The 14,777-nt window shown below is 44.0% G+C and overlaps 2 protein-coding genes and 1 long non-coding RNA gene across 13 annotated transcripts in view; 1 reads left to right on the top strand and 2 right to left on the bottom strand.

Moving 5' to 3' along the window:
• The window catches only part of LOC127009799 (uncharacterized), a 109,125-nt gene that overhangs the window by 18,523 nt on the left and 75,825 nt on the right, over positions 1-14,777 (bottom strand). The window lies entirely within an intron of this gene.
• Positions 1-14,777, bottom strand: part of LOC127009804 (uncharacterized) — a 165,967-nt gene that overhangs the window by 96,199 nt on the left and 54,991 nt on the right. The gene's annotated exons all lie outside the window — the stretch shown is intronic.
• LOC127009811 (uncharacterized) overlaps positions 7,270-14,777 on the top strand; it is a 31,658-nt gene continuing 24,150 nt past the window's right edge. Inside the window, exon 1 of the long non-coding RNA XR_007762405.1 lies at positions 7,270-7,504. This is a non-coding gene — a long non-coding RNA (uncharacterized LOC127009811). The remainder of the gene's footprint in view (positions 7,505-14,777) is intronic.

Here is a 14,777-nt window from a genome sequence, read left to right as displayed (position 1 = left end):
TGGCTACGTTGTCGGCAATGTTAGCTGACAAATTTCGTGGCCGTTTGGTTTTGCGGTCTTTTGCAACACCACTGGCTCGGCGTCCTTTTCCAAGAGGTGCTGCTCCTCTTGGTTTGCCTGGCCCTCGCCGTGAAACCGAGCTTGGCTGGCACGGAATTTTTCCTCGGCCAGCTCCATTAGTGCATAGACCGCTACCTACACTGTACAGTATGCTATTGAGCATGTTTGTACTCTTTACCATGTTCAGTCTCTTTATGGCTGTTTTGAGGGCTGAGCCAGTGTTTTCATCCCCGTATTTATCATTACAGGCTTTCGTATGGTAAAACTAGCTGTCGGAGAAAATGCGTTCTATGGGACACAGTCACCAGAAACGTTCATGACCGACAACTGCAGCGCTATGAAAGGAGCCTTGGCAGCAACCTGGCCTGCAGCTCGACAGTTTTTGTGTGTTTTTCACGTACTCCAGCAAGTGTGGCGATGGCTACTAGACTCCAAACATGCCATAAAAAAGGAGGATCGCCAGGAGATGATGGCTACCGTGAAGTCACTGGTATATGCATCATCGAAGGGTGATTTCTTCAAAGCTTGGCAAGAGTTCAAAGCTAATCCTCTTTCACAGAGGTACACCAACTTCAGCAGGTATTGTTAAATTCTATTAATCTCATTCGCTACAAAAGTTTTTTTTAAAAGAAAAGCACATGAGCATATCATCATACCTCTCAACGTCATTATATTACTAATACTAATATTACTAATAAGTAGTAGTAGTAGTAGTAGTAGTAGTAGTAGTAGTAGTAGTAGTAGTAGTAGTAGTAGCAGTAGTAGCGTATACTATACTATAGTAGCAGCAGGGCATCTCATTAATAACACTAACAACAACTATAATAATAATTATCATAGATACCACAAGCATCACTATCTATTCAGAAAACTATGCAGTAGCAATTGTTACCTACAATGAACTTATACATTTTGGTGTATTGGTGTATTAAGCTATTGATATTATTCTTTCTTCGCTTTTCAGCTATCTACAATCATTAATGGATAGGAGGGAAGAGTGGGCCATTGCGTTCAGGGAAGGTGCAATGCTACGGGGTCACCATACGAACAATTTCTGCGAGGCAACCATGTGCATCATAAAGGAAGTTGTTCTTAACAGGTAAGCATTTAAGGGAGACAATTATTTTCAATATTGCATTTTGTATACGTGGGGTATTACAATTTATCCCCAGGTCAAATGACTGCTGGAAAAGCATGCACATAGCTTAAATGCAATTATTGATTTCCTAAAACAAATACATTAGTTTCATTTATGTAAGACTATCATTGAAGGAAGTATTAATGAATACATGTCAACTGTGGTTTATGAATTAGTTTGCAATGTGTGTGTGTGGTGTGTGTGTGTGTGTGTGTGTGTGTGTATATCATATTTTGTTTCATTATTTCAGATGCAAGGCATACAACCCTGTGCAACTTATTGTTTTCATGGCCGAAATATTCAACGGCTACATGAAAAAAAGACTGGTAGACGCTGCACTAGGGAGACGGAAAGTGAAGAACATCAGTATGGGCACACTTTCCCTGGATGCAGTAACCCCCCTAGGAGGAGGAAAATTTCAAGTAGCAAGTCAGTCTAAGGCTTCAGCTCAATACAAAGTGGACATGCAAACTGGCTTTTGCGAGTGCGTTGTGGGACAGACTGGCTCGCTCTGCAAACATCAAGCCGCGTGTGCAGAGCACAGCATGGTAGTTCTGCCCCAAGTTTTCACTGCCACAAGTGAAAACAGGCGATGGCTGGCGTCTGTGGCAGTGGGCGAGGAAAAAACCCCTCCAGCAAGTTTTTTCGAGGGATTGCTGGAAACACCAAAAAAAGTGCATAAAGAAAATTACTCCACCTCTGCAGCTGCAGAATGTATGTATGACCAACCACTGTTGGAAAATGACTCCATTTCTACAGCTGCAGAGCTTAGTGCTATGCACGACCAGCCAATGTTGGATCGTAAAGTGAAGAGTTCTAATAATCGGAGTGGAGAATTGAATGAATTCATGGCAACTCTTCAAACTCTAAATGATAAATACGGGGATGAAAACAATGGCTCAGCCCTCAAAACAGCCATAAAGAGACTGAACATGGTAAAGAGTACAAACATGCTCAATAGCATACTGTACAGTGTAGGTAGCGGTCTATGCACTAATGGAGCTGGCCGAGGAAAAATTCCGTGCCAGCCAAGCTCGGTTTCACGGCGAGGGCCAGGCAAACCAAGAGGAGCAGCACCTCTTGGAAAAGGACGCCGAGCCAGTGGTGTTGCAAAAGACCGCAAAACCAAACGGCCACGAAATTTGTCAGCTAACATTGCCGACAACGTAGCCAATGCAAAGTCGCATGGAACTGGCCACTGAGACAATAGTACGTATTCTTTTGACCATAAGTAAGTTACTGTGTGAAATAATATATGTTCAACTGGTTTAAGAAATATTCATTAATTCCACCCCATTATATATATATATATATATATATATATATATATATATATAGATATATCTATATATATATATATATATATATATATATATATATATATATATAAAATGAGTGAAGAAACTAATGCAGTAGTTCGCAGAAGAGAGAGAGAGAGAGAGAGAGAGAGAGAGAGAGACAGAGAGAGAGAGGAGGGGTCATATACTTACCATGAAGAAGAAAATAAACATGATGAGTGCATATATAAAGCCCTTTCACATTATATTATATCTACCTTGAGAAAAAATTACTACACGATCAGACAGAGACGCAGAGTCAGACAGACACATAGATATACCTATTCTTAGCATGATAAAGAAATAAAACATGATAAATTCTTATATATAGCCCTTTCACGTTAAATATTTACCTTGAGAAAAAATAACTACACTATACAGCATGACACAACGCACACGACGGATACGTGCATTCACACACAAATAACGGCGAGCGCACACACACACACAGGTGATATGTCTAAGAACGCCGAAAATCGCAGTGCTCAGCAAGTTTGTTGGAGTCACCCCTTAACCTCTAAGAACGGCGAGAATCACAGCGCGCAGCAAGTTTGTTGGAGTCACCCCTTACCTAAAGCCGTCTGCCTACCGTTCTCGCAGGAGTGCGAGTGGAGTATACAGAGTATACAGAGTATACAGGCATCACGGACTTGATGGTGCACCTCCTCCAGCCGTTCCTATAGTTGACAGGCAAAACAAAGGAACACAAAGGAAGAACAAACAACAGCAGACCTGCTGGTCCTTATGAGGCTGTTTGTGACAAGCTACACTAACTGTCTAATCAAAGGTGGAAGATGAAGGACAGCAAAGGCGAAGGCTCCTCCCCACCCCCCCATCCCTCCAGCCAAGGCTGGCAGGAAAGGAAAAAGAACTATGCAGCAAGGAAAAACTGCATGGAAATTATGTAGGAAAGAGGAAAGAACTACCATTACTGCTACCACTAACCGGCAGAGCTGGGCACTTCCGTACCTCTGTCCGCACCTCCGCTCCTCCGGACCTGCGGACCTTTAAACGAGGTGCGGAGGTCCGAAGTGCGGAAAGTTTTTCAAAGGTGCGGAAGTAACAGGTGCGGAACGGCAGTATTTTAAGTCCGTACCTCCGCACCTGAGGTTTTCAAGGATAAAAAAAATGAAAACGACAAACAGTCCGCGCTCTGCAGTAATACTTCCGGTCGTTTACGCGGTCTGTGCTGCAGGGCATGTTTTCCCGCCACTTGAGTGACGTCACTCATTCAGATTTACGGCCCGGTTCAAAATATACCGTTTGTCGTCCGTCTTAAAGGAAGTGCGTCATCAATGACAACACCACGTGCACGGATAGCAAGAACCCAAGGTGTTGGTTTCCTTACGTCGAGACACACGTGTCCTGTTGCCATATTGTACAAAACTGGGAATGAAAGAATGGTGTTTGTAAGGGGCAACATGCACCTCCTGGACTACAAGGATGTGGGGCAGCAGCACATGGAGGAGGAGCAAGACTTGTAAATTATAATGAACTTGTAAACTTGTGAATCATTTTTATACCTAGTCATTTGTGAAAGATACATATAGTAAACTGAATCAGCAACATATCTTTCCTTATTCCCATATCTTCTCTTCCTCTTTTGAATGATATTAACCGGAATTTTCTGTGTTGCATGTGTACTGAGGTATGATAATTATGATGAGTGTAAAAGTAGTTACTTTACTTCAGGTGGTGGAGATTCTATGCGTTAAAATGACAATAATGATAACAAAAATAATGGTAATAATAATAATAATAATAATAATGATAATAATAATGCTGCTGCAGTATTGCCTTGTATTTCTTTTTTTTAAGGTACGGACTAGATTTTTCAGGCGCGCTTTAATAGTTTTGGGTACGGTACCGGAGGTGCGGAGGTGCGGTACCGGAACGAGTGAAAAAATTTTAGGCGCGGAAGTACAGGTACGGACTATATGTGTTTCGAGGTGCGGAGGAGCGGTACCGGACTACCCGATATCCAGTAACGCGCCCAGCTCTGCTAACCGGGCGATAAAAGCGGACAAGGACACCAGTATTCGAAAGAACTTAACGTTACTACGACAATGAGTAATATCTTAGTTGCTGGTTGGATTCAAAACACTTGTCTAATCTATTCTTGAAGGCCGTAACTGTTGTACTATCAACGACATCACAGGGTAGAGAGTTCCAAACATTAACAACTCGATTGAAGAAGAAGTGTTTAGCTTCGTGCGACGAGAATGCTTTACCACTTATCTTCAAATTGTGATTTCTTCTTGTTCTATTTGATCGATCAACTGTAAAGTAATCTTCCGCATTAATATCACTGAATCCTTTAAACATTTTAAACACTTCTGTTAGATCGCCTCGCATTCTTCTTTTTGACAGGCTGAATAAATTTACTTCTTTAAGCCTTTGTTCATATGATAAATTTCTCAACCTAGGAAACATCTTTGTTACTCTTCGTTGAACCCGTTCCAACTTTTCTATGTCTCTTCTGTAATAGGGAGACCAAAACTGTACACAGTACTCTAGACGGGGTCGAACCAACGAATTATACAGTTTTAATATTACTTTTTCCGATTTATTATTAAAGACTCGTCCGATGAAACCAACCAATTTGTTTGCAGTTTTAACTACCTCTGAACAATACTGACCGGGCTTTAAATCGCTTGATATAGTGATTCCATGATCCTTTTCTTTACTTACTGCAGAAAGTTCTTTGCCATTCATTACGTACCGAACGCGATTGTTATTTTTTCCGATGTGCAACACTTTACATTTCTCAAGGTTAAATTTCATTTGCCATTGATTGGCCCAACGTGCAGGTCGATCTAGATCTGATTGTAAAGCTTCTTCGTCGAGTGTCACAGTTGCTTTGCTAGTAATTTTTGTGTCATCAGCAAATTTTGATACTTTGCAAGTGAGCCCATCATCGATATCATTAACATAAATTAAGAAGAGCATGGGGCCAAGCACCCCTGCCTACCTGAGTGTCAACATTGCCTACAGAGGGAAAGCGTCCAGAATATGTGCCGCCGCACTACAGTGGAACAGACAGCGGAGGTGCCATGGGAAGACTTGGGAAAACCGCAGCAGGAGGACCGAGATCTGAGACCAATTATGGAGTGGCTGAGTCAGTCGTCAACGCGACTGGGAAGTAATCTCGAGAGAAAACCCTACCACCAAGAATTACTGGACTCAGTGGGACACTCTTCGGATGGACAACGGGGTGTTGCAGCGACGCTGGGTCTCTCATGATGGTCTTGACCACTACTGGTCCACGGTACTACTAGAGGAACGGCTGGAGGAGGTGCACTATCAAGCCCGAGGTGCCTTGAAGTTCTCCGGGGAGGCCATGAAGCGCGGTTACAATATGAGGGCAAGCCACGTTGACTTCAAGGAAGGAGACCAAGTCTGGCTTTACAACCCGCAGAGGAAGAAAGGACAGTCTCCGAAGTTACAGAGCCCCTGGGAAGGCCCTTAATTATACTGTGCTAGAACGCCTCTCCGACGTGACTTACCGAATCCGGAGAACGGAAAGGACGAAGCCGAAAGTTGTCCACGTCAACCGCCTATGGAGGTACCACGGTCCGGGAAACTACACCTGGAACAACTACAGACACCCAGCAGCCGACGAAAACGCAAGGGACGTCCAGGACCGAGAGGAGGTCGACGACGACATAGGCCTCCTGGACCTTTCAGCCGAGGGAGATAACCTCCCGGCTTCGGCAGATGTTCCAGGGACACCCCAAGAAGCGGACGACGACGAGGCGCACCAGGAGACAGACGCGCAGGAGGCACCGAGCAGAAGACAGAGACAACGCAGGCGTCCACAGCGATACGACGATTATTATGTTTTCGATTAATTCTCTTATGTTTGTATATAGTTAAGTGTGCGATCGGGACGATCACAATTAAGAGGGGGGATAGTGTTGTGCTGGAAGCTTCCCCCGGCGTCCATAGGCCTCTAGAAGGCTCCAGGAGAAGCGAGCAGGGAGGCGGGGAGCAAAGCCTCGTCAGCGCCCAGCGGGGCGCGGCCAGACGCCAGGCGGAAAGTGTTGCCAACCCGCACATACTTTTGCTACATGTTCTTGTATGATCTAAAATATACTGTAACATTCTAGACTGTACTATTCTGGATATATATAGGAGAAGAGGGCGAGAGGAGACAGTCCCAGTCATAGTAAGCTAGTGGTCAGTGAAGAGTACGTCAGAGTGAAGTGTACTACTAAGGAAGAATATTAAACTACAGAAGCTGTGCAAAGTGTTTATATATATCTCCCTCCCACGGAGTCTTGTGACGGCGACACGGAACCCAAGTAATACGTCCGGCATAACAGTAGGAAGGACAAAGGGATCGACAAGGTAAAGGGAATATAAACTCCGGTATATGAACTGAGATAATGGTGGAGAGGGAAAGGGATGAGGAGCACAGTCATACTACCATTAACAGGCCCTCATAGTCTGGCTGCCTTAGTCTCTACACTACTGGAGCAAACCTGAAGCCCCTACGTGCGGGCGCCCAAGGGTACAGACCGTACAGCAGATCTCTCTCTGTGTGAGGGGTGTGGCAGGGTGTGGCGCATGTCGTGCTGGAGTGTGTCAAGTGTGGCAGAGAGAACGAGGATGACGCAGGGGTTTGTGACGAGATGGGACGTGGAGTGGACGTGTTTGCTGGGAGGAGTGGAAGATCGAGTAGCTGAGTGGAGGCACGAATGGACGAGTGATGGAAGCAGTGAAAGAGTTCTGGGAAAGAATTTAGCGTACAGAATGTAGGGAACAGTATTTTGTCCCATGTACGCAGGATTGTGTCTGTTCTGTAGTAGGTTTTGTTTCTTTTCACAGGAGCTGCCGTTACAAAGGCCTGACGGGGCGAGTCACCTGTGACATCAAGATCAAGCGGAGAAAGCTCCAAAAGGGGCAGCTGTGACCTGAAGGGCCTTGGCAGTGTTTCTCGCGGAGGAGGAGCCCCGCGGCGCCCAGGGTGAGTGTGCGGGTGGCGGGGGGGAGGGGAGGGCCAGTGTGTGGACGGTAGGGATGGGCAAAGTATGGGATTTTGGGTAATCGCGGGTACGGGTACCCGACCTGGCCTACCCGAGATACCCGGGACCAGTACCCGGGTATATACCCGATATCCATTAGAAACAAATAGCCGCCAGCGCGCGGTGATCCCGGGACCAAAGTTGAGACGATTACTGAGAGGGTGTGTCGGGGTGAGTATGTCAGCGCGATGCTTACCCGGGAGGCCGAGACACCCGGGACACTGCCGAGAGTGTGTGCCTCTAATAAGTAGGGACGGGTAGCGATCGTGTGAGACTTAACTGGCTGTACAGTGTGTATGTACCTACTAGTGGATAGCATATTAACACCAGGAATAAAGATCATTTTCCTAAGGTTATTTATATCTTATGGTAAAGATTTGTATTAGGTCCATGCCAGTATCTCATATTCTACTTTATGAAACATCACTATCTCTTCATATATCTTTTCTACAAACCTTCAACAGTCATGGAAACGCTTTGAAAATCCAATTCAAGGACTTTTTTTTTACTCCTAAAAATAGGGGATAATGTTTTAAAGCGCTGTCGCCTCCTGCTGGTCATGGCGACGCTGCAGCCGCCGCAGCTGCAAAATAGTTCGCAGAGGGCTTAGGGCCGGGGAGCATATTTAAACTACTCCAACCGAACTTTATGACCTACTAACGGGGGGGCTGCGCCCCCCTTGACCCCCCTCATGTATATGTGACTTATTTCAGCGAGGAGGTATTTCTCGCAACATCTGCTGCAGCGTCACCGCGGCCAGCACCAGAGGAGGCGACGCGCTTTCGTAAACATTATCCCCTATTTTCAAGAGTAAAAAAAGTCCTTGAATTGGATTTTCAAAGCGTTTCCATGACTGTTGAAGGTTTGTAGAAAAGATATATGAAGAGATATTGATGTTTCATAAGGTAGGTAATGAGATACTGGCACGGACCTAAAATGAATCTTAACCATATCTTATTCTACTTAAGTTACATCATTTGGTAAAATTCTAGTGTTTGCCCATACTCCCCCCTCCCCCCCATACAAGCCTGGGGACCTGGTGGGAATGCGGGTTTTCGGGTGGGGGACACGAAATCTGTCGCATTCGCGTATTTTTTTTAGTGTGGGGGGGGGGGGATAAAAACCCTAGATCTAGGGAAATTCCCTAAATTTAGGGAATTTTTCCTCCCACCACCACTAAAATAAGCGTTTGCGACGAATTTAGTGTTTCCCATACGAAAACCACGCATTCAGTGGATCCCCAAGCTTGTTTTGGGAGAGAACCGCAGTGAACCCACCAAACGATGCTCACCTCACCATCTGGCGTGGCACCGGCGGCCATATGTGCTCACGTAAACCGCTTCCACCACACTCATGCCCTCTCTCTAGTAGGTTGTCACCTTATCGCAAGGTTTCTGTCCTCCAAGTAGAGTCCGTGGCACCAAACACAGTGTATCTCCATTGTTTATCACTGACACAAGTAAAACTACCGGCTAGCCTTTAACATTACTGCGGCTTGTGCAGGAAGTGCAGGCTCTCGAACCTCTTGCCCGAGCTGTTCGAACACATGAATCCTTACTGACCGGATTTTGAATCTGCTTCACGGGCTTGTATTCCCAGTATACAAGGTGATTGTGGATATTGACTCCGCGCCTCCAGAATACGATAATACGCCTCCATGTATCATAATAAAAAAAACAAAGTACTTAAAAGTAGAGAAGCCGAATTAATCCCCTTCCCCCAACGATCTTGGGGGACCTGCGTGAACTCGGGGTATTTGGGTGGGGGAGCATATTCAAACTACTCCAACCGAACTTTACGACCTGGTCTCACATGCGTGGGCTAATGGCTAACTAAGTGTACCATCACTAACCAAGCGTACCATCGATAATAGTATTAGGTAAAGGTGCGTGTTCTAAAAAAAATAAATAACCACGCGTGGTGGACCTGGTCTCACATGCGTGGGCTAATGGCCAACTAAGCGTACCATCGCTAACCAAGCGTACCATCGGTAATAGTATTAGGTAAAGGTGCGTGTTCTAAAAAAAAAATAACCATGCGTGGTGGACCTGGTCTCACATGCGTGGGCTAATGGCCAACTAAGCGTACCATCGCTAACCTAGCGCTCCATCGTAAATTGTATTAGGTAAAGGTGCGTGTTCCAAAAAAAAAATAAATAAATAACCACGTGTGGTGGACCTGGTCTCACCTAGCGCATCATTGCTAACCGGATCGTTGGCAACGCTGCTCATATTGCAATGGCGTCGCCATGTAAACACATCGTCCGTACGTATAATATGCCCTTAAGTACAATATGGAGGCGTAATATCGTATTTTCGAGGTGCGGAGTGATTTTCAATAATTACCTTGCGTGGTTTCCGTACGTTGTAAAAAAAACCCGGAATGTATGAAATTTCCCTACATCTAAGTAATTGTAAGGAATTTCCCTACATCTAGGGTATTTTTCAATCCCTCATAACTCTAAAACTATGCATTTGCGACGCATTTCATGTTTACCACCACATTCCCCGAAGTCTCAATGGCCCCCTAGCCAATTTTGGTTACGAGGGGTGAGTATGGGCAAACACTAGAATAATACCCATCATTTTTTTTCAAGAATAAAGAACATAATTTAAGTGGGAGCCATTACAAGGTTACTGTACAACGTTGCCAGATTGTCGTACTCTGCCTCTTATGTTTGATGATTTCTAATCCAAAAACGGCTTTCATCACCCAAATGACTGCATTCCTATATGGTTATCCTTAAAATGGTTAAATATTGGTGCTTCTTGGCAATAGTTATGGGGCAGAAACCGGTAAATATGCGGCTCTTGAGTACGATAGTCTGGCAACAATGCACTGGTGCGCACATCCGTACTCTTTACCCGATTATTCTCCTTATAATAGTATTACAGAAAATACCCGTCATGATACCCGACAATCTAAGTTGGTCCCGGGTACCCGACTGGCTGCTTGGTACTCTTACTCCCCGGGTATCTGCCTGTTCCTACGGGCCACACAAACAAACTAACAAAACTAACAAAAGTCAGGCTGATAAAAAAGAAAAGCTAACGGTAGAAGTCGGCAGCGGAATAAGACAGGGATGCATGGGCTCGACGACATTGTTCAAATTAGTTACATATAGAATTATACATCAGTTGGAAAAGGTGAACAAAGGGAACAGAGATGAGAACTTTAGCATAACATCACTCTTCTTTGCGGACGATGGAATGTTACTTGCAAGTAGTGTAGAAGATGCAAAAGAGGTGATAGAACAAGTATTGGCATCAGGGAGGGAATGTGGCCTAGAAATTAATAAGCAAAAAAGCAACATTATTATATTTAATATATAAGTGTGTTCAAATTTTTTTTATTTGAATTCAGATTATTGGTTATTCTCCAATGTTTGTTAGTTGCTTTGTCAGGTAAAGGTCCAGTTTAACTCCAGCACCTTCATTTTGGTCTATTTTCTTTCAAACCTTCACAAAACCCTTTGTATACATATAATACATTTGTAAAAAGTGGCGGACACCTAAAACATTCCGGCAAGTAGGTTGTGCTGCATGTCCTAAAGAAAATAAATAAAAACCGCGCGTGGTGAACCTGGTCTCACATGCGTGGGCTAATCGCTAACCAAGTGTACCATTGCTAACCAAGGGTACCATCGCTAACCAAGGGTACCATCACAAACCAAGGGTACCATCGCTAACCAAGCGTACCATTGCTAACCAAGGGTACCATCGCTAACCGAGGGTACCATCGCTAACCGAAGGTACCATCGCTAACCAAGGGTACCATCGCTAACCAAGCGTACCATTGCTAACCAAGCATACCATCACTAACCAAGCATTAGCAATCATTAAACAGTTCTGTTATGTCTCAAGGTCATCTGGGGCTTGGGCTGAAAGGGCCGGAGCCCAGGATGCCCTTGAGTCATGGCTCGGGGCTGTTTTAGGGTGGTTAGCAATGGTACGCTTGGTTGGTGATTAGCCCACGCATGTGAGACCAGGTTTACCACGCATGGAATTTTTTTTTTTTTTTAGAACATACAGCCCAACGGCTGCCGTGCTGAGGGCCTAAACCCTCTGCGAGCTATTTTGCGGCGGTGGCGGCACCACCGTAAATGTTACGTATCATAAGGCAGCGTTTTGGTAAGTTAGGAAAGTTCGTAGTATATACGTAGTATATACGTATCATACGTCCCCTCCTAAAATACCGATGTTGTATTTAGGTAGTGTTTGGTTGCGTCACTATAATACGTTTCCTAAACATAACTTAGACATAATTGTAATTCGTGTTACATCTTCGAATACACTACGTAATGGTTTTACGTCATGATGATGGTGATGGTGATGGGGACGTGGTAAAAAGGTAGTAGAAACTTTAGAAAACGTATTAATGGACGTCGTCATAAGGTTGCAGAAAGGTGAGTTACGCTAGAAATACGTTGTAAGGATGTACCTGAGTCCACAATTACGTAAAAGTTACAAAACCGCTACCTTTATACAACGTAGTAAATACATAAGTGTTAGCTGGGAATATGCTCCCCACCTAAAAGAACCGATTTCCCTTTTTCTACTTTTTAAGTACTTGATCCTTCATATTATGGTTCAGGGACATGTATTTCGTTCTTTAACTATGATATGGAGGTGTATTATCATATTTTGGAGGCATGAAGTCAATCTCCAATTACCTTCCATTACGGGCAACACGAACCCTTGAAGCAGATTTGAAATGCGGTTAATCAGGATTCACGTGTTCGAACAGCTCGGGCAGGAGGTTCGAGAGCCTGCATTTGCACTAGAACCCACAGTACTCTCTAGGGCGCGACGTTGGACGGATCACGGGTAGCAAGTGGTTTTGCTTGTGTCAGTGATAAACAATGAAGATACACCTTGTTTGGTTCCATGGACTCTGCTAGCAGGACAGAAACCTTGTGATGAGGTGACAACCTACTAGAACCAGTGGTAGCGAGAGGGCATGAGTGTGGTATAGGCGGTTCATGTGGACGCAGCTGGCCCCCGGCGCCACGCCAGACCAGTGGGGCGAGCATCGTTTGGTGGGTTCACTACGCTTCTCTCCCAAAACAAGCTTGGCCTCCAGTGGGAATGCTTGGTTTCCGTATGGGGAACACTAAATTTGTCGCAAACACTCATTCTAGTGGTCATGTGAGAAAAGATCCCTAAATGTAGAGAATTTCCCTAGATCTAGGGTATTTCCCCCCCCCCCCCACACACACACACACACACATTCAAAACTATGCGATTGCGACGAAGTTCGTGTCCCCCACCCGAAATCCCGCATTCCCACAGGTCCCCAAGCTTGTTTTGGGGGTGAGGGGGGATTATGGGCAAACTCTAGAATTTTACCCCCGTGTTTTCAAATGTCCTCGTATATACCATCACCAAGGTGGACATGTTGAAATTTATGGTAGAGACTTTCTTCATGCAGCCCTCCTTCTTTTGGAGTAAAGTATTTGTTTCTGGCAGATTTAGGTGTGTTTTGAATTATTCAGGCAATTGTTTTCACGTTAATTACTGTAGTCAGTGTCACGAGAGTTGGCAGGGACAATCCTTCAGGGATGGATTAGCAGACTTGGCACCCTTGCCGGGGTGACTCTTGCTCTTGCTGTACAGGGACCCGTTGAGAGTCATGCCTTAATGCCGGCACAACCTGTAAAAGAAAAAAAAAAAAAAAAGAAGCAGTATCCATCAATACCTTCTTATTCCGCATACCACTGTCACCAACCATTCTCATGCAGTTCTTAATCCATTTGCTCTCATGCACACTCCACAAGTAAACCTTCCGTGCCAGCCTTGCATCATCCATTCGTTCTAGTCTAACTTTGTATCTAAGGGTAGCCTTCCTATGTCTTTCCCTGAAAGTACTCCACCCCATATCACCCCTCAAAGCTTCCACCGCAGCATACCTTGGCAGGGGTAGATTCAGAAAATCAATTTTGCGGGGGATATGGATAGTGATTTTTTTGTTTAAAACAGCCTCCTCTCGAACAATCAATTTATGTATGACAGATTTAAATGTGTTTTGCATATAGTCATACATATATATATATATATATATATATATATATATATATATATATATATATATATATATATATATATATATATATATATATATATATATATATATATATATATATATATATATATATATATATATATATATATATATATATATATATATATATATATATATATATATATATATATATATATATATATATATATATATATATATATATATATATATATATATATATATATATATATATATATATATATATATATATATGAAGTGCAAAGGCAAATCTGAACATGTAGAAATCATCACCATACAAGCATTCAAGAAAGCTAAACGTTATTTCGATATGTAAGCATAAGGGTGATCATAATACAGGTCATATATAAATTACAAACCTAACCTTTACAAAAAAGAGTTAATATGCAAAATTAGACACAGCTGAAGATAAAGAGGAATTCTTATAGGGCTTCTTTTACATGGGATTGAGGTAACACATTTGCAAAGATTGGCTGATCTAAAGAAATAAATTTACAAATTCCCAAGTATTCAACAAGTGCCTCACTAAGCAAAGAGTAGTCGGCATTTTTTTTCACCGAATTTGCTTATCACTCTCAACTGAAATGGGGATATCATAGTGGACACAGAGGAGGGCAAGTTCATTCAGGCGCTCTTGGCCGACGGTACTCCTCAGATAGATTTTCAGACATTTCACTGCTGAGAAAGACCTCTCGGCTTCCGCGTTGGAGACTGGAAGCGTCAACAGAGTTTTCAAGAGAATGGCAAGATTAGGGAACATTCTGGTGCTGGCGTGTGCCTGGGCTTCTTTGATAGTCTGGAAGACCGGAACAGATAATGCCCAGCGCTCCACTTCCGCCTTCACGAGTGTCAGGGATTTGATGTCGACCTCGTAGAGCTTCGCCGCTTGAAGCACAGCCGCAACATCCGTTTCGGGGCTTTTGAGGAGTTGCTTGAGCTGAAGTGCGACAGTCACTGTGTCGTCGCCGAACCGACTCTTCAACTCAGCCAAGACGTGGTCCACGAATGGAATGTACACCGCCCAGCGGTAGTAGATACATCTCAGCATTCTCGCACGGAACATTTGATCGCTGGGTCTGTCGTCCACAGAGTCGTGGCACAAGGATGGTGTCACGCGATGACCCCACCTCGACCAAAAGCTCTTCCGCTTTCATG

This window comes from Eriocheir sinensis, chromosome 42 (genome assembly GCF_024679095.1).
Source record: "Eriocheir sinensis breed Jianghai 21 chromosome 42, ASM2467909v1, whole genome shotgun sequence".
Taxonomy (NCBI): domain Eukaryota; kingdom Metazoa; phylum Arthropoda; class Malacostraca; order Decapoda; family Varunidae; genus Eriocheir; species Eriocheir sinensis.
This window is presented reverse-complemented; position numbering and strand designations above follow the sequence as displayed.